This window comes from Bidens hawaiensis, unplaced genomic scaffold, assembly GCF_021521415.1.
Source record: "Bidens hawaiensis isolate Kalapana, Puna unplaced genomic scaffold, B.hawaiensis_p1.1 tig00014352_1, whole genome shotgun sequence".
In the NCBI taxonomy this organism is placed as follows: Eukaryota; Viridiplantae; Streptophyta; class Magnoliopsida; order Asterales; family Asteraceae; genus Bidens; species Bidens hawaiensis.
In genome coordinates, this window is record NW_027492240.1 from 473,809 (window position 1) to 494,179 (window position 20,371).

Consider the following 20,371-nt stretch of genomic DNA (forward strand, 5'->3'; position numbering starts at 1 on the left):
TTGAATATAAAACATAATAAACATTTTAAATTTGTACTAACCAACATGGGAAACTAACATAACCCAGTTCATTGTATTTGTTTAAAAATAAAATTAATAAGTTAATATAATATAGAAATTATGTAAATAACTGATAAAAACGATATTCTAGATGTCAATATCATAAATGATTTTTGAAAAACGAAAATAGTGGAATGAGATTGAATCAACTTTTTTGGTTTAACGTTTTGAATGTTTTTAGTTAAGTAATTTGTCTTATAAGGCATATTATTTTAAATATATTAAAAAAGTATTAATCAAGCCATAAAATATATATTTTAGAAGCATTTCGGTTTGAGTTATGAAAGAAAATATTGAAAACTAAATATTGATCTTCTTATTGTTAAAACCATCTACTACTTAAAAAGTCATATAAATAAATGACAAATGGTTCATATAGTAAATCGTTATACATATGATTATAATTATAATGCTAAAGATATATATAATAAGTATTCTTCATGTTTGCGATATTTATACAAAATGTTCGGAGAAAATTAAGAAAAATACACATTTTACTGGGTTCAAATGCATATGAGAAAATTTTAAATCCAAGTTTGAAAATCTTATATAAAAAATTATGCACTGTTGCTCGAATCTCAGTTTAAAAACAATTTGTAATTTTCATACAAATCCGAATACTTCGACAATGAAGAACCTGTATTTTCTTTAATTTGCAATTACATGTGACTTTAAAATTTTATTCTAACATGATTTCAACATCAATTTTGAATTTTCCTCATATTTTTATTTCACAATTAATGTTAATGAATGAATGTGTTCAGATTTGCATTTAATAAAATTGAATTCATATATTGCAATTACTTAAAAAGATAAGGACCATATATTGAAATTTGTTGAAAAAAGTAAAGATGGCTAAGGGATTGACAAGTGGCAAAAATGAGTAGTTTTTTTATTAGAATAGATAGATGTATTTTTAAGTGTTAACTATTTTGAAATATGTGTATTAGTTTCACACTTGCGCAACCGAGCTTTGGCTCCTATAAGGTATTGCACACGACTCATGAGCCTAAGTCAAGCTTTGGCTCGTTAAGATTTTTCTCAGTGTATATAGAAATAATTAAAAATGTATAGAAATTAAATAATTAATATATTAATGAGCCGACCTTAAGCTTGTAAAAACAACCCACGAAACGAGTTGAGCTCGAGTTCAAACTCAAGCCTATTCAAACTGTTGTAAGTCTAGTGTCTTTTTAAACCTCATATATAGCTTCAGTGAAGAACAATGCATAAATGTATAATCAATTATTTGGTATTTAGTAATGTATAGCTATCATTTACTAAATCTAACATAGAAACTTTTATCACCGGTTATTCAATAGTATCATTGTTTGATCCGTAAGAGCGAACTGAACCAATTATGACCAAACGTTTGTATTATCAAAACAGTCAAGCTCGAGCCGAGCTTTGGCTCATTTAAGGTACAACATGAGCTCGAGCTTAGCTTAGACTCATTCAAAGTCTTCTCAAAATATATCATTATAATTAAAAACGGATATGATTTAATTAACTAATAACAAATGAGTCGAGCCCACGAGGAAAGCTTGAAACAGGCTGAGCTCGAGCCTAGCTAAGCTCGGGGCCGGCTCACAAAACAAATAATGTAAATCCAACGGCCAAAAATAAGAACCGAAGCGTCGTGTCATGGTGGGCCCCACTCATTTCCCTCTCACCAAACGACGGCCCCATCGTACTATTATTATCCGGATTTGTACCGTACAACTCCTGAATACCTTCCACGTCATCTCTAACCAACTCCACTTTCCGTACACCGGAAGCTATCGTTGGAAACATAATCGCTTTTTTTCCACCGATGAGTGCCCTAACCCTAACAAATGCCCAATCTCATGCACCGCTACCGACTCCAAATCCATCGCCGTCGACGATCCAGATCCGAACGCGTCATTAATAATCCACGTCTCGTCGATATCCAAATGCAACAAACCTCGTGGTGGCGCAAACGCGTGCGCTAACGTACCTAATAATTAAGATTGTCTCATTGTTATCAAGAGATAATTAACCACTTTTTTGCACTAACTATTGTTACTAGGTAGTGGCTCAATGTTCAAACGAGCCGAGCTCGACCTCTCGGCTCGTTTAACTTTCACAGAGCTCGAGCTTTATTTTTAAATTTTGAGCTCGGCTTATTCGCTATATAATATATATATTATTGTATGTTATAATTATATAAATTTATGTAATAATAAGCTCGTTTATGTTCACAAACCCTGTTGGAGCTGGATATCTGAAGCTTGGGTTCAGTTTCGTTTACTAAATGAATTACTTTTAGACCCGAGCTCGGCTTGAGCTCGATCGAGCTTTTTCTTGAGTTGATCTTGAGTAGCTCTTGATTTACAATTTTTAAAGCTCGGGCTCAATCGAGCTTTTTCTCGAGCCGATCTCGAGTAACTCTTGATTTACATTTTTTAAAGCTCGAGCTCAGCTCGTGACTAAGTTTTCAACCTTGAGCTCGGCTCGTTCGCTATACATTATATAATTTTATGTATTATAATAATATAAAATTATATAAATAATAAGCTCGTTTATGTTAACAACCTGGTTAAAGCTCGATAAGTGAAGCTTGGGTTCTGTTTCGTTTACTAAACAAGCTTATAAAAATTTTAATACTAAAAAAAAGCTTATTTTTAGACTTGAGCTCGAGCTTTATTTTAAAGCTCGATCCCATCTCGTGACTAGGTTTTCAAGCTTGAGCTCGGCTTGTTCGCTATACATTGTCTAACTTTATATATAACTATATAAAATTGTATAAATAATAAGCTCATTTATGTTCACAAGCCAGTTCGAGTTCAGTAAGTGAAGCTTTAATTCCATTTCATTTACTAAACAAACTTATTTTTAGACTCGAGCTCGTCTTTAATAACTTACCCAACACTCCGTCAAACTCCTCGCCATCGCCGTGATCACCGGAGTAAAACCCGATCTTTAAATCCGCACCGAAGTAGTTACTAGTCTCCGTAAACGTCAACGGCGTCCACTCCGACCACCGGACAAACGCGTTAGCGAAAACCCGTTTCGCCTCATCGGAAAGCTGATTCGCCGGTTCAAACGCGTAGGTTAGATTACTCCGCCGTGGCGGCCATCGTGGCCGGCCGGGAAAAAACGTGTAATGAGCAACAGTGTTAAACTTGCCGGAGTTCATAGCAGTGGATCCGTTAATGATATCCGGTACACCGCATCTCGGTTTCAAGATTTGGGTAACGGTGGACTCGTCGAGTGTTCTGGTGGTGTTCAGGTTGAAATTTAGTTGATAGCTTTTAATCGCGGATTCGAGTGTGTCGTCAAAGTTGTCGGTGAAGTTAGCGGTGGTGTTACCGATGTATCCGAAGTAATGGAAGTAGTTTTTGAGTTTCGAGATACCTGAAAGTAAAGTAGGGGTGTTCAGTATTCGAATAAGATTTGAAGAGAAAACTTTTAATTTTAGTTGGAATCGAATTCGTAATTGAAAGTTCCAATTCGGTTTCAAAATATTTAAAGTTGTTCGGTTCGGATTTGTTTAGTTTTCAAATTCGAATCGAATATGAATTTATTTGATTCAATCTAATACAAAGTCTCTTTATAGTACAAAACTATAAAGTTGTCATGTATTACACTTGAAGTAAAATAATTCTACAACACATGTAATAAAAAAATTAATTAGTTACATGACATTTACAAGTAGGCTAAAAGTAATTAATCCCCTCTAATACGTTTTAAATTTTATAGTACAAAATTTATGCAATTTATTACGTAAATACACTATTTATTTTTATTAACCAACATTAAGAAATTTGTTTTAAAAAATTGCAAACTATCCCAAAAAAACTGTTATAGAAGGCATTCTCTAAACAATGAAAACAGTTGTAGAAAAAAATGGGTGTTATAAATGATACATAGTGCGATACAGTCAAAACAATGTATTATAGTATAAGCCGAATAGATATCTCGGATATAGATAAACTTCTCAACAGATTCTCTATTCTATCTTTTTTCCTTTGTTTTCATTATAGGATAACAAGATGATTAGAAATCCTTTACTGTTTTCAACCCAACCGCCCTTTTGATTTTGAATTTTTTTTTATCAATATACTGTTTTTTATACACAGACTTTTCCATTATGGAATGGAGGATGATAATATTTATGATTCATTAAAAAATCAAGAATACATTCCTTGGAGAAAGCCTTCAGCTAGTTGGTGAGGTAATAGCTTACCAAGGCGATGATCAGTAGCTGGTCCGAGAGGATGATCAGCCACACTGGGACTGAGACACGGCCTGTGTTTTTAAATTATAACACTGTTTATTTTAATTAAAAAAATGTTTTTTGTTATTTAAAAAAACAAATAGTTGTTTTAAAATAGAAAAAAAATATGTTTGAAGACAATTATAATAAAAGATAACAAAATGACAAAAAAATATCAAAAAGGTTTGAATTCTATAAATGCGAAACTCAAGGGATGGAATATGCGTATTAGTAAAAATGAGATGAAAGAGTACGTTTAGCAGCACCGATACACAACTTATCAATAAAATAGTAATTACCCAACCAACGTTAATAATTATGCCACCTATATAAAAACATATGCTTCCTATGATTTATAAACATATTTGGGCTACTACTAATTTAATACGAATTCGAATACAACATCAAAAAAATAAAAATTCGATTCGTTAAACACCCTTACCTGGAACTTTCTGACCCGAATGGCAACCGGAGAGTTTGTGGAAGGCGTCCCAAGCGTTGTCGGTGGAGTTCGGTAATAGCGAAGGCGGAACATATTGGAGTTGCTTCAATATGTTGATCTAACTTTGTTTGCTAATAAAAAACGGTTATAACTTTGTAAATATATTGAAAATAAAAAAGGCTAGTTAAGGGGTGAAAGGAAATTTATTTCATTTGGTTTCTATAACCTTAGATAAAATAAGAACCTTTATTGTAATACGTTATTTTAGTCTCTAGACCTATTTAGTACATAATTTTTTTTTATTTTTTTTTATCCAACTACAATATATAGAAACATAGATATTACATCAATATAGCAGGTAGGCGGGCAACAAGCTGCGCCGTCACCCCTTTCTGAATTGCAAACCCTAACCTGCTAAAGACATACCTCTGCCCCTTTGGAGTCGACACATTGCTATGCACAACCTGTTGGACCCTGGTTAGGAAACAGATAGCTTCCGGTGCCAAGGAGCCAAATGTATCAAAAGCCAGAGGGACAAAAACATGTTGGTTCTCTTCGCAGGCTTTAACATGTTTCTCCACCTTCTTCGTTTCAGCCCTTTTCATTGCTTGCCCAGCTACAAAGCCAGAGGGACAAAAACTGCTTGAAAGTTCTTGTTTACGCAAGCAAATAATCTTATTAAAACACGCATAAGATGCATCATAATGAAATCACGCACAACAATAGGATTCGGTTTTTAACTGTTTTTAACATGTGTGTGTATATATATATATATCATATTTGTTTTTCTTATACCTGAACATATGAATTTATGATTTTCGTTTTCTATCATTTTATCTTCCTAATATTTTAACTACAATGCAAAACTCTAATAAAGATTTAGAAGGGTTAAATTCAATAGCAAATAATTATCTATTTTTAACTTTAGAATTTGAAGTGTAAATGATATTCACTAGTAGGTAAGATGGTAATTTGACTGTCGGTTTTTAAATAACCAACAAGATATCATATCATTATTTAACATGTTATAAAACCAACAAAACATAAATGATCAAAGTTTGAAATAAAACCTTAACATGTTAACTTACATGTGATAGTTTAGATAAATGAACAAGATAGTCAAATATAAAGACTTTTCAAACATCTAATTATTAAACGATTAGGTTAAGTAATTTTCAAGAATTCCAAAATCAAAAGGGAAAATGTAAAGGCTTGACCCCGTATAATTTTTATTTATAAATTAAAAAAAAACGTTTGATGGTGATAACAATTTTTATAAAATTATATTAATTAGTAGTATCAAATTATTTAAAGTGTAATATATATACCTTAATAGGGTTAGCTTCATTATTCACACTTCTAGTTCTTTCAAGTTGATTCTCATACAATCTGAAATAATTTTGGTAAAAGATGGTTAAAAGGTAATGTTAATGATGGTATATTATTAAACTAATAGTGTAATTAGGTGTTAGGTTAGAACTCCTAATTAAATTGGCACGTCAACATTTATGTAATAATTAAGTCTCCTTTTTGTACTAATATTTTATTAGTTGGAATTTGACATGTCTAAATGCTATTGCGGCCGACAACAAAATCATAAGTAATTTATTTTATCACGTCAGAGTAAAATACATTACTGATATGATTCTATAAAATTATAATGCTATTGTACAAATGTCGTATCATGTCGTGCTCGTCCAGAACTCCAGCCAAAGCATTACGTAGGACGTATGCATGGGCGACAACAGGAAAGAGCCCCTTTGGGGATTATTGTGTTAATAGGCGCAAGGTTGTGAGACCATTTTTTTTTCCAACCAACAAATGTCATCAACTCATCAACTCATACTTAATCGATTCTTGGCTGGGCTGAGAATTGCGCGTAAGATGGGAGTGAAACACTTAGAAGCCCACGTGGATTCCATGTTAGTAGCCAACCAAATAAACGGGACGTACACGGCCGTGAACGACACAATGGCCCTGTACCTCGCACAAGCAAAAACCCTTATGCGCGATTTTAATGATTGCAAAGTCATACACGTCAAGCGTAGTGAAAACAAATCTGCGGATGCGTTAAGCAAGCTTGCATCATTAGCCTTCACCCACTTGGGAAAGGACATCCGCATTGAACTCCTTGAGGCACCTTCGGTCCCGCACAAGGAAATTTGTGTCATCCAAACCGGCACAGAAACGTGGATGACACCAATAATAAAATACCTTGCGGCAGGTACACTACCAGAGTCAAAAACACAGGCAAGAAAACTACGCTGTAAAGCACTGAATTATCAACTCATCGATGACATCCTTTACAGACGTAACTTTCTTGGCCCACTCTTAAGATGCGTGGACAACCAAGATGCTGACTACCTCCTAAGGGAAGTACACGAAGGCATCTGTGGAGTACACGCAGGTCCACGCGCTGTTGTAGCTAAGCTAAACAACGCGGGATACTTTTGGCCGGGGATGCATACGGATGCGCTGGCATACATCAGAAAATGCAGGTCTTGCCAGCTCTACGCACCCAACACGCACCGCCCGAAGAATGAACTTGTCCCAGTCACCTCTTCATGGCCATTTCAGAAGTGGGCCATCGATGTGACAGGCCCATTCCCTACAGCAGCAGGAAATGTTCAGTTCCTAGTGGTAGCCATCGACTACTTCACCAAGTGGATAGAAGCAAAACCCTTAGCCCAAACAACCGCGAAACATATCAAAAAATTTATTTGGGAATTCATTATTTGTCGTTTTAGACTTCCACAGAATTTGGTGAGCGATAACGGCACCAACTTTGCTGACAAGAAGCTACAACAGTGGCTGAAAGAACTTCAAATCACCCACACCTTTACCTCAGTGGCACACCCGCAAGGTAATGGTGAGGTGGAAAGAGCAAATAAGAGCATCGTCGAAGGCATAAAGAAAAGACTCTTGGAACACAGATCCGGCTGGGTGGACGAGCTTCCGCACGTCCTTTGGGCAAACAGAACGCTGAAGAAGGCCAGTACGGGAGAAACCCCGTTCAGTCTCACTTATGGCACTGAAGCCATGGTCCCGGTCGAAATTGGTTTACCCTCACCAAGGGTCTTGATTCAGCCAGAAGACAATGATGCGGAAAGACGGTTAGACCTTATGCTAACCGAGGAACTCAGAGACTTAGCCGCAGTGCGTGAAGAGAACTACAAGCGACAAATGCAAAAGTACTACAACACGCGGGTAAAACTCTGCAACTTCAATGTAGGAGACTACATACTGCGTAACAACGAGGCTTCGAACCAAGAACGCCCAGGAAAGCTGGCCCTGGTCTGGGAAGGGCCATACATTATCAAAGAAGTTCCGGGAAAGGGCGCATACCGGCTCGAAAGGCTCGATGGCACTCCCATCCCAAGAACATGGAATGGAGCTCAATTACGCAAATGTTATATGTAGATCAATTCCAAACTTGTAAAGAAAAGGCCTAGAGCCACTTCTAATGGAAATGATTCTCCTTTCACAATGTGTTGATAGCCTTACCTTTATACTTATGAACTTCCCACACTGATGTGCCGGTATTCACCGCATAAATAGGGGAAGAAGTAAGTCGTTACGTGTGGAAGGCGGCAAAACCCGCATAAACACAACGGTAAAAATTTCAAGTTTTAAGGAAAACCTCCACGCAGGTCAGATGTAAGTAAAGTTTAGCTATCCTTGTAAGTGCAAGTGACGGTCTTACCAGCACAATCACGAACAAGGAGGCAAAACTTCAACCTATTATCTACCACGTCCAAAGGTTAACTTATTCTGAACACTTAGAAAATTTCCAAGGAAAAGATGAGGAAAACTTCCACGCAGGACAGATAAGTAAAGTTAAGCCATCCTACTAAGTGTAAGTGACGGTCATACCCGCACAATCATGAAAGAGGAAGCGAAACAAACTTATAATTGGCCACGTTAAAAAGTTAACTTATCTAAGTACTAAAGAAATTGCTAAGTTAAATCAAAAGATGCGTAAAATAAACAAGGCAAGGGATTAACACAATCTTTATTCCACAAAGTTCAAATATTACAAAGATTGCTGGGTGCATACCCGCATACAAAAGAAGCTATACAAAAACAAAAATCTACGCTAATGGTGGAGAGGGATCTTCAGGATCATGCTTCAGGACCACTTCCACTTGGACCCGCACCATCAGTAGAGCGTGGCGGTTCAAGGAAAGCTTTAAGAATAGCTAGCCCATCATCAGCAGTAGCGACTTCGTTTACCTTCTCCACCACCGGATGCGGGAAGGCGGCATACTGATTCACTGCTTGGTCATAAACAGCTTCAGTATCCACATTATACAAAGGGAAGTTGGAAGGCGGGATGCCTTTCTCAACAAACCCTAGACCAAGCAGGAAGCCGGCCTTTTCCCCATCCTCATGAGAAGCGTTGAGGGCTGTGCTCATAGCATCGTCATAAGATGTCTCCGTGAAGACCCGATGCACAACCTACAAAAAGAAAAAAAAATACAAGTATCAAAACCTTTTCTATTTACAAAGAAAAGCGTAAAAACATGAAAAGCTTACCTGAGACAACGCTTCTCGAAGAAGCCATTCCTTGGCAACCAGAGCTTCTTGGAGGGCGGCTTGAGCTTGGGTACAGGCGCGTTCGGCTTCACTTTTATTCAGGTTGGCAAGCAACACTTCCTTTGCAGCAGCCTCTTCGACGCCCTTTAGCTTCCGCTCAGTGTGGTCAAGCACGCCCCTCTGGTCCAGGATCTCTTGGAGCTTCTTCGCGTCCTCCATCGCCAAGGCATCATGAGCCTGTTGGAGCGCCTCTAATTTAGCTTTAAGTTCCTCATTCTCGAGGCGTAGAGGCTCAGCAACAGCTTCAGCCTTGGTGGCCCTTTCAGTTGCGTTCCTAGCAGTTTCCTTAGCCAGCCGAAGCTGTTCGTTAACAGCTTGGGCAGCCTTGGAACGGGCCTCGAGACGGGCCTGAACCTCAACTTCAAGGGCCTTGAACGCCTTCTCCTTCTCCGCGGCCGCGGCGGAGAGCCTCCTATTCTCCTCCCGGACAGCCCGCGCCTGAGCTACTTCTTGAATACGAGCTGCTTTTAACTTGTCGTTTTCACAACAAAGCAGCTCGACGCGCGGCTGCATCCGGGCCAGGAGAACCCGAAGCTCATTGGTTAGCCTACCCTCCTGGTAGCTAGCCATGGCTTCCCCCAACGCACCACTGGGAGCTGCGTGACGAGCCCACTCCACGCACTCCACAGGTGTGCGAAGGGTTGTTCCTCGGCGGATGTTCCATCGTGGAACATACACTTCATTGGAATCCGACACTGCAAAAAACAAAAAGTAGTTAGGAAAAGATGATATAAAAAATAAATAAAAATTAGGCCAAAAAAACCCTACGTACCTGTAGGGTCAATAACAGGCCGATAGCCGCCAAACCCATCACCTGAACCTAAGGGAAATCCGTCCAAAAGGTCAGGTAGATGGGAAGGAGGCAGAGGTTGGCGAGAAGCCCCATGCATACCTGAAGGATCGGCCGTCGTTGCCGATGACGGAGGAGGCATGGTGAAGGCCGCCGCGGCCGCCGCGGTCGCCGTTGCAGAGTCCGCAGCAAAAGTAACCGCCGGCTCAGTGAAAGATGCTGTAAAAATGGCACTGACAGCCGGCGGTGACGTCATCACAGCTGGAACAGTTGGCTCAATGGAATGAGCAACTGAACCAGCGGAAGCAGGCGCAGCCGCCTGGGTCGTCGCCTCAGGTAGGCTGACCAGGCCTACCGTCATTGGCGGGGGGGGGGGGGGGTACTCCTCCCCGCTCCACCCTGGAATGCGTCAACATCCACGCCTGCACAAAGAAGAAGTATTAATGATGGAAATCTATGAAGTTAAAAATAAAGTTTGTACTTACGGGTTTTCTTGAGCCTAAAAGTGCGGACAGGCGGGGATGAACCCGATGGAGCCGGCCTCTTCACGCCGGTCACCGTTGTCATCCTGGGCTCTCCGGAGGTGACAATCGTCGCAGCCTCCGGAGCAGTGGTCTTATCACCACCGGGGTTCCCCGCCACCTCCTCGCTCTCGGCCTCTGAGTCAGACCGAGGCACTGGATCGGCAGTGGAGGCCACCTTCTCCTTCCCCTTCCCGTCGGCAGCCTTCTTCTTCCGCACCAACGGAGGACCATCTGCGGATTCCTCATCAGAACATACGATTAGAGGAATTCCAGCAGAGGTTTCAACATTGAGGGGTCGAGGGTTGAATAGCGCCTTACCTGGCCGCCTGGCGCTCAGGATCTCGTGGCCTAGCGGGTAGACCTCCACAAACCGATCCGCCGTTTGTTCTAGGATGGGCAACTCGTTCTCGTCTAGAGCACGAGTACCCATCCGAGCGGGACTGTCAGCCTCCCGCGGATACATGAGCGACTGCAAGTCGTTCCCCTCTGAAATAAACAGGAAAAAAGTTAGAAGAGATTCTAAATCAACAAAAAGAAACAGAGCATACCGTAAGGAACAGAGTTCGAACCGTATTCGAGGACGATCGGGATCTTTCGCGCATCCGCATCCTTCCACACCCGGCTCATCCCGAGCATCACCATCCCGGACTCCGCAAACCGGTAAACCGGAGATTGGACCCGGGATATCTTCGAGAACCATTCCGCCTCCTGGTAGTTGGAGGCGTGAAGGCTTGGGAGAGCTTGCCCATTCTTAAATTTCATGGCAAGGGGGATGGCGCGAGCAGAGAGGTAGAAGAACTCCCTCTTCCACGAACGAAGACTGCGCTCGGTTGCGCAAATCTTCAAACCCTTGATTCGGGTTATCAGCGTATACCACCCCTGGATGCACCTCCAAGAGTAGAAGGTCATCAGGCGGTCGACAAAGGGCTCAATGCCCAGAATCCGGCACACCCACTCGAAGTGGCGAATCTTCGCGATTGCCATCGGGTGCACCTCGGTCAGGTGCACACCGTGCCTCTCCAGGACACGGTACACAAACTTTGTCAATGGGAACCTAAGGTTCCCATAAACAAAGAATGCAGCATATACCCCGATCTTGCCTCTGGGGGCATCATACACCGTCTGATGGGGTTCAGGAAACTCAGGCTCGAGAGACTCGAGCATGAACTTCCTGACGATGTACTGGTACAGATCGACAGGCAGAGCACACTGGCACTCGCCAGCAGTACTCTTGTCATCGGTGAACACCCCAGCCTCCTGGGCTGTAGCTTCGAGATCGTGAGAAGACATCTTGCAGATGAAAGAAGAAAACGATTTCGAGAGAATGCTCGACTGAAAAGTTGAGTATTCGCCGGAAATCGCTTTGAAGATGAAGAGAAAAGTGAAAGTGTGGATTACAAAGAACCCTCTCCCCCTTTATATACTAATCGCAATTAATGCGATGAAATTAATGCGGAAGAGAGAGAAATCGAAGGTGCAATGAAACTATGACACGTGGCAAAAAGCAAGCTGGCAACAGCTGTTGAAAGGACGCGTACCATTAATTTCGCGGCCACGCGCCCGAAAAATCGCGCCCACGCGCCTGAAAAGGCGTCTGGAATGACCATGTACTGTCACGTCACCATAACTTCCTGCACGTCCTGACACAGTCAGAAGAAACCGTCGCACGACGTTTCAGAGGTTTGGACTGTTCTTATCCTTTCACCAACTCTTCGAATTTCAAAAAAATTCAAAAAGATTCAAAAGTAAGCGGGAAAATACCCCTTACCTTGGCAACCAAGTAACCATAAGACGGGTGCGGGTACAGTGTCAAGGCAAAACCCTTCACATACTTAGCACCCGCAGGGAATTGACGCCAGGAATACCTTGGAAGTAAAGTAACCGTAAGACGAGTGCGGGTACAGTGTCAAGGCAAAACCCTTCACATACTTAGCACTCTGCAGGGAATCCAAACCAAGAAGGATCTTCTGGGCCATGCTTGCGGAAACGGGAATAACATCCCCGCATGACGGGAACGTCGAGAACTATATTGTTTGAAACTCCAAGATGGAATTGGTGGTTTTAGCATAATTGATCAATATGTTGAAAACTACCAAAACCCCATGGAGAATCCACACAAGTGGGACTCAACGCTCCTGACTTGCGAGGAGGTTACAAACCTACCCGCTTCATACCCAAAGATCAAGCAGAAAAGTCGGGAATTTCTGCGTGACATCAGGAAAACCGCGGGAAGAATCCCCACGGAAAACCTAAAAACTAAAAACCCTTTTCAAAACCCCTTGCTAAGTCCAAAAGTTCACCTCACTTATTAATAATTCATGAGAAGAACATTGGACTGGGGGGACTTGAAGAGGTAGGTCCCAGCAGAGCCCAGTTGGACACGCAAGACTCACCTTGAACAGGGACGTCTGCGCAACGACCAACTGCTCCCGCAGGACCCACCATGCTCAGAGAAAACCTTACGCGCAGTACGCCAGCTGTACCCGCAGGGAAAGCCTCCCAATGGTGAAGTACCCCGCCTGTTCCCGCAGTTGCGGATGCAAGCCATCAGGGAAGGCTACCCGCACTAACAGCAAGGCTACACGCACAAGGCACTAGCTACTTCAGTAGTCACATGAAGGAATGAGCAAGGCGGGAATACTCCCGCCTAAATGAGCCAGTCCGTATGCTTCTGGAAGATCTTTTGTACTATACCTACTAAGGTATGGGCAGAACAGACGATCTGACCAGAACAGCCCATGAACCAATCACAGGGTGACAGCTCACCGACAACAGTACGAGGAGGAGCACCCTCTAGTACTGTTTGTCATTATTAGCCGCTGCCTACTCACCAACCCTTACTATGGGACGTGCGCAGCCTACAGTTGGTGGAACAGTGCATAGCTGGCAGTAAAGGAACAGTGTACAGCCGACCTTGTTACTGTCGGCCGTAGTCTATCCACCAACCAGCATGGCCTGTGCGTAGTCCACTGTTGGTAGAACAGGAATACTATTCAGCCGGCTGTACCTTCTAGGAAACCTACCTTCGGCTATAAATACTCCAACACCTTGGAATGGTAAGGACATCATCTGATATCTCATTCTTATCTAGCAATCTCTTAATATACACTTATATTCAGAGCAATCTAGTCTGATTCTCACGCCGGAGGGTGGTCACAAGGAGGAACCCCCCCTTCTCAGTGACGAGCTTACGGTATCTGTTTTGCAGGTCACCTGAAGAATAACCTTCTCTGCTGGACCTCATCCTCGTGGGAAACATTACTTAACCCCCAGATTATCCGTAATCTGCTCCGGGTCACTTAGTGTTTCTTCAGGTTGTGAGACCATTTTTTTTTCCAACCAACAAATGTCATCAACTCATATTTTCATATAAAAATTATTAAATAATAATTATGATTTTAATTAAATTATATTACAGGTATGTTTGGCATGAAGCTTTTAGGAGCTACAAGCTTCAAGCTTTTAAGAAAAAACTCATACTCAATTAAAAGCTCTGTTTGTTTCAAGAAGCTTGAAGCTTTTAGGTCAGGAGAAAAAGCTTAAAGCTTAAAGCTTCTACTAGTAGCGTTTAGAAAGAGCTACAAGCTTTTAGTATGATAATTTACTTAAATAACCTTCCAAAATAAATACATTTACTATTATTGATTTTAGTTATGCCCATTTTAGTAATTTTATACGTTTTATTAAAAGCTCCAGCTATTCTGCCAAACATCTAAATATATCTAAAGAGCTACAGCTAACAGCTACCAGCTACAGCTTCCAGCCATCAGCTTCCAACTACCAGCCAATAACTTCCAGCTACAGCTACCAGCTAGTTTTGCCAAACATACAATGTTTTTTATGAAAATAACGTGTTATTCATGTTTTTATTTTTTTTGTTTAAACCACTATACCTAGTGTTACGAAAGGTGGTATGATTATCTAAATAACTAATTTGTTAAATCTAACTATCTTAGAGTATTCACATCCCATTCCATATATTTTCCCTATAATTTAGCTAAAAAATATCATTCCATAAATTTATCTATCATATTTTAAAATTCTTTCACATTCTATTCCCTATTCATATCCATAAATTAATTTTTTATTAATTTTTTCTCTTTTGTCTTACTATATTTATTATATAGTAAATGGTGATTGGGAGATATGTGATATATTATATAGTATGGATCAAAAAGTAAGTGCTATTGGCATTCTCTCTTTTATAAAAATGAAATTCGATCACAAATATCACAATACTTGACAAAATTTTATTCCATTCATTTCGAAATCCTTCTTTATGTAACTTGATATAAATAAATAGATAGATAAACGAATGAATAAATAAATAATGGTAAATCATTTACGATGACAACCGTAATATGGTTTTCTGGGGAACGCTCAAGCCAAACTTTAAAGCGAGTGCAAGCCTGATTAAAATAATATAGTCTAGCTAGAGTGAAACGGAGCTCTCCAATTAGAAGAATGTGGTGCCCTAAAAAAATTGAAAGCCGCCGATCTAATAAATAAATAAATGGGAAATCAAGGTATTTTTAAACTAGTAAATTAGTTCCAGAATCGCTCCTATGCCAAACTAGAACCGGTTTCTGGTTTCCAGCCCCTATGCAGACCAACATTTCTTATACCAGTTCGCACTTCAGTGACTCAAACTAGTTTAAGACCCAATCCGACTTGGATAAAAACCGACCCCCCCCTCAACCCCGTTTATAACCAATATCGAAATGAATTGATATATAACTTTGAATATTTATTCTTCTAAACCTGTTTATAACCCAAACTTGTTTTAACCCATTGTTGATAAACCTGTTCAATTTATAACCCGGACTAATTTGGACTAGGGATGAGCTCGTGATGGCAAATCCCGAAAATTTGAAAATATGATATATACTGGTAGCAATATGTTTGGTTTGATACCGCTATATTATGCAAAATTCAAGAAATACCAATACCGTATCAATACTGAAAACTTGATATAACAATACCAAATTTAATACCATACCAATCGATACCAGTATTGAAAACACTAATCCCTAATATGGACTCATCAACTTTTTGTAGAACTATAGTTCATTGCAAGAACACCACAAAAGTACAACTCACTGTACCATTCCTCACCACTTTCCACTGGGACCACATGGGCCCCACCAACCCATTTCCACTAACACACGCCTCCATATGCTAACATACGCCACCACCAACCTTTTATATTATTATTGTTCCACACTCCCACCACCTTCACATTCCTTCATTCCCACAACCTTCCAATCCACCGTTGACCACCACCGTTGACCACCGTCGTTGACCACCACCGTTTACTTCCGGTCACCGGAATATTCCCATCCTGCCACGGGCTTCCTCTCATGCCCATGCACATTATTCCCAAATCAAAACCAAGATTCCAAACAAGAATCTTTGTCAGAATATTCCCATTTAATAAACTCATCTGACACAAAATCTATATCTTCACAACCTAGATTACCCTCCGTTAAATCTTTAACGTCAAATACACAACCACCGTTAGCCACCATTACATCACCACCTTTAAAGCACATACTTCACCAATATATTCACTCTCACTCACCCGAAACCACCTCATATCCGCATCATCTGATGGCCACGTCCGCATGTGGCCACGTCAGCCTTTGAACTCGTCGTCACAATCCGTAACCACTCCGCCGGTTGCCGCGGTTGGAACTGCGGTTAAATCCATGGGGTCAATCCACAAGATATACACAAGAGGCTTGAAATCAGGATGTCATGAAGACACAAAGCCAAAACCTATGCGCAAGCGCATGAAACATCTGCGCGTGGCGCATATCACATATGCGCAAGCGTATGAAACATCTGTGAGAATAAAGAGAAGACCTTGCGCATCCCCGGGATAGGCGCATAAAGGCCGCGCGTAAGCGACACACAACAAATGAGACAATAGTCTAATCCAAATCAGGATAAGGACAACCATGATTGTACTCATCAGGCAACCTTCCAGAAGGTATCTTTTAAGGAATAAAGAATGTGCTGATGTTGACAGCTGCCAATGAAGGGTGGACAACTCAGCAAAGCCCATGTGCCACCACGTGATAGCACATCGGTCAGGTGAAATACCTTGGTCAGAGAATAATCAATAAAAAAGCACCAGGTGTCCTAAGTACACGTGGCGCGATGCAATAGGAGGAGGCCAAAAAGGCCCTAATTGGGTCTGAGCCCAGTCATTGGAAACCCTAATACTATAAAATACCACACCACCTCCACAGTTGGAGGGAGCAGGAAAATATACTCTAAATCCTTTACTCATTTTCACATCCTGATTATCCCATCCTACAATATCTGATTCTCACACCGGAGGGTTACCCCAAAGAGGACCCCTCTGTCCCTTTCTGAGGGGTAAGCTCACGGTGCTGTTCGTTTTGTAGGTGGAAGAACTCGTATCTCGGAAAACCATCGGTGATATAGCACAGTCGTACCCGAGGGACGTTGATCGTATACAAGCAAGTCGATCCACGCTTCTTCATTGGCGCCATCACCTGTTACAACGGCAACAAAACTACTATTTCATCAATTTTCTCTTCACCATGGTTTCCGGTGTTCGAAACAATGATCAAGTTCTGGAGGATAATGAGCTTGAGGATGTTAATGAGGGACATCAGGTTCTGAGGGCGCCGCGTGACACTGCGCGCACCACCAGTAACCATCCCTTCAACACAACACCTCATAGTCAAACTGAAACTCCCCCAGACGATCTCACGTTCCAAAATCTGACTGGTGCAAAACAAAAAGTACCAATGGGCCCGGAAGTTGAAACCAATGACCCTAAAGAATGACTCATAAACGAACAACGGTGTTTAATGGACAAATACAATGAGTTGGTAAAACACAAAAAGTTAGCCGATTTAACACAAAGGCTCGCATTTGATAAACAAACCATTCAAGGAACAACAAAAAAGACGCGCGCGCTGGAAGACGGTCATTCTGTTCACACCGAACAAGCTGATATTAGTGATGAGGAAGAGGTGCACAGCATGAAGAAGACGCGAGATACTCATGCAGGAGGTTCACAGCTTCGCGCACACATGCACATAGCACCTGGAGCCAAAGCTGATATGGATTTATACACACCATACAACCCACAAGCGAAAGAGCAAGTGGACGTAACCACACCATATAGGCCAGCCATCTTGGTAAAACATTCAAAGTTCGCTGAGTGCATTGCGAAGGCTCCCATTCAACACAAAACCAAGATGCCAAGTGGTTTAGGCAAGTACGATGTTACAACAGATCCAGATGATTTCTTACAAGGTTTTTATAACACTGGAAACTTAGAAAGCTGGACGATGCCAACATGGTGTCACATGTTTGCTCGCTGCCTCACGGGCGCAGCGTGTGTCTGGTTCGAAAGCTTGCCGACAGGACAAATCGATGGGTTCGAAGAGCTATTGGAAAAGTTCCAGGCTCACTTTGTACAGCAGCGCAGACACACGCGCGACCCAGATGACATCATGCACTGCGTACGCAGGAATGATGAAACCATTGAAGACTACATAACTCGTTTCAATCAGGAATCTCTTGCAATTGGAGGCATCACTGAACAACTCTTGCGCGTGGCCTTTATACAAGGTGCGCGCAGTGATCAACTCCGCAGAGCTCTCGTGAGCAGAGAAGGCATGCCAACCAGTTGGGCTAAGCTTATGGAAGCATCGCGAGTCTTCGCGCGAAATGAAAAACAAATTGCCCAAGACAGAGCAAGAGATAAAGGGCATCAAACAGAAGCACCACGCAACAATGAAAAGAGGCGCAAACAAAACTCCGTATGGTCCAGGTTGCAACAAACCAATTATTCTCCTACAGAAAAGCAAGCGCAACAAAGTTCACCCCAACCCCAAAAAGACATTCTTAATCGCGGAGAAGGTGACAAGAAGGAAGGCGGCAGAGAGCCTGACAGACCTCTACCAAGAATATGGACTCCCATCACCAAAACGCCTTCGCAAGTGTTAAGCACAGAGAATGTCCAGTTTAAAAACCCCAGGCCATTACTCCATAAGGGACCACCGAACAGTGGCAAATATTGTGAGTTTCACAAATCCACAGGGTACAACACTGATGCATGCCATCATTTGAAGGATGCGATCGAAAAAGATGTGAAATCAGGCAAGTTGGCTCACCTGGTAAAAAATCCAATACTAGAGAACGAACAACCAGACGGAGCCTCAGCCAGTAAAAAATTCAAAAGAATCTGTGTAGCTGAAGGAAGAAGGCAAGGGCAAAGATCGAGGAAGAGAAGCGCGCAAATCCAAGGGGATTGGCGCGAGCAACAAGTAATCTTTCCAAGAATCAGAGGAGGCCCGTCTATCAGCAGCCCTCTAGTCATCACTGCACACATCGCTCATTATGAGGTGTCAAGAGTCCTGGTGGACACCGGTAGTGAGTCAGACATCATGTATGAGCAATGTTTCAGGAAGTTGGATCCAACAGACCAAGCAAGGCTTGAAGTTGTGAGTGCACCAATCTCGGGTGTCTCAAACGAAATTATTCACCCCCTAGGTCAGATATAATTCGAACTAACTATGGGGGATGAGAAGCACAAGCGAGCTGAAATTGTCAACTTCGTGGTCTTGCCCACCACTTCATGCCATAGTATGATCTTGGGCAGAGGAATGATTGCCCAATTCAACGCCATACCGTCACCAGCGCATGGCGCGTTGGGGTTCCCAACACCAACAGGAGTAACATTTGTGTACCGAGATCATTTATGCGCAGTAATAAGTATACCTCGAGAGGGGAGAATGAAGATTCCAGTGGTAAACAACGCGCCAGAGGAATGGATTCTCAACCCAAAATTCCCAGAATAAACAATCACAATCGGAGCTACGATATCAGATGACACAAGAGTGAGAATGAAAAGATTGCTCACAACGTATATGTCAGTCTTCGCGTGGCAACATTCTGATATGACTGGGGTTCCGCGAGACCTGGCGCAGCACTCTCTCAACACATTCAAGTCCGTGGAGCCAATTGCTCAAAATAAAAGAGTCATGGGAGACGAGAAGACAAAGGCCATGAATGAGCAAGTAGAGGATCTACTGCGCGCGAATATCATTCGCCCAATACGATATCAAACATGGGTAGCCAATCCTGTGATGGTAAAGAAGAGCAATGGGTCATGGAGAATGTGCATTGATTTCAAGGACCTCAACAAGGCGTGTCCAAAAGATTCTTACCCCCTCCCAAACATTGACATAAAGGTGGACTCTGTGGTGCCGTTTAAGCTCAAATGTTTCCTGGATGCCTATAAGGGCTATCACCAAATTCAAATGGCACCACAGGATGATGACAAGACTGCTTTCAGAACTGACAAGGGTGTTTTCTGTTACACAAAAATGCCCTTTGGTTTGAAGAATGCAGGAGCCACTTACCAAAGACTCATGGATGCAATTTTCAACGAGCAGATTGGAAAAAACTTAGAAGTCTACGTGGATGATTTGGTGATTAAAAGCAGGGACGAAAAACAAATGCTCAAAGACATCGAGAAACCCTTCGGCGCCTAAAGGAAGTAAACATGAAGCTCAACCCGAGCAAATGCACATTCGGTGTTGAAGAAGGGAAATTTCTCGGCGTAATGGTCACCAAGGATGGTTTCAAGGTGAACCCAGAGAAGGTGGAGGCTATCCTCGGCATGCCCTCACCATCCACCATGAAGGAAGTTCAAAAGTTGAATGGTAGAT

At 41.7% G+C, this 20,371-nt stretch overlaps 1 pseudogene across 1 annotated transcript; it reads right to left on the reverse strand.

Annotated features, from left to right (window-relative positions):
* Nucleotides 1–1,413: 1,413 nt before the first annotated feature.
* LOC143546474 (metalloendoproteinase 5-MMP-like) lies at nucleotides 1,414–16,026 on the reverse strand (annotated as a pseudogene). The gene is made up of 5 exons (XR_013137592.1): nucleotides 15,911–16,026; nucleotides 6,071–6,131; nucleotides 4,743–4,860; nucleotides 2,947–3,438; nucleotides 1,414–2,038 (listed from the first exon to the last, which is right to left on the reverse strand). The product of XR_013137592.1 is annotated as a metalloendoproteinase 5-MMP-like (transcript).
* Between the last annotated feature and the right edge of the window lie 4,345 nt (nucleotides 16,027–20,371).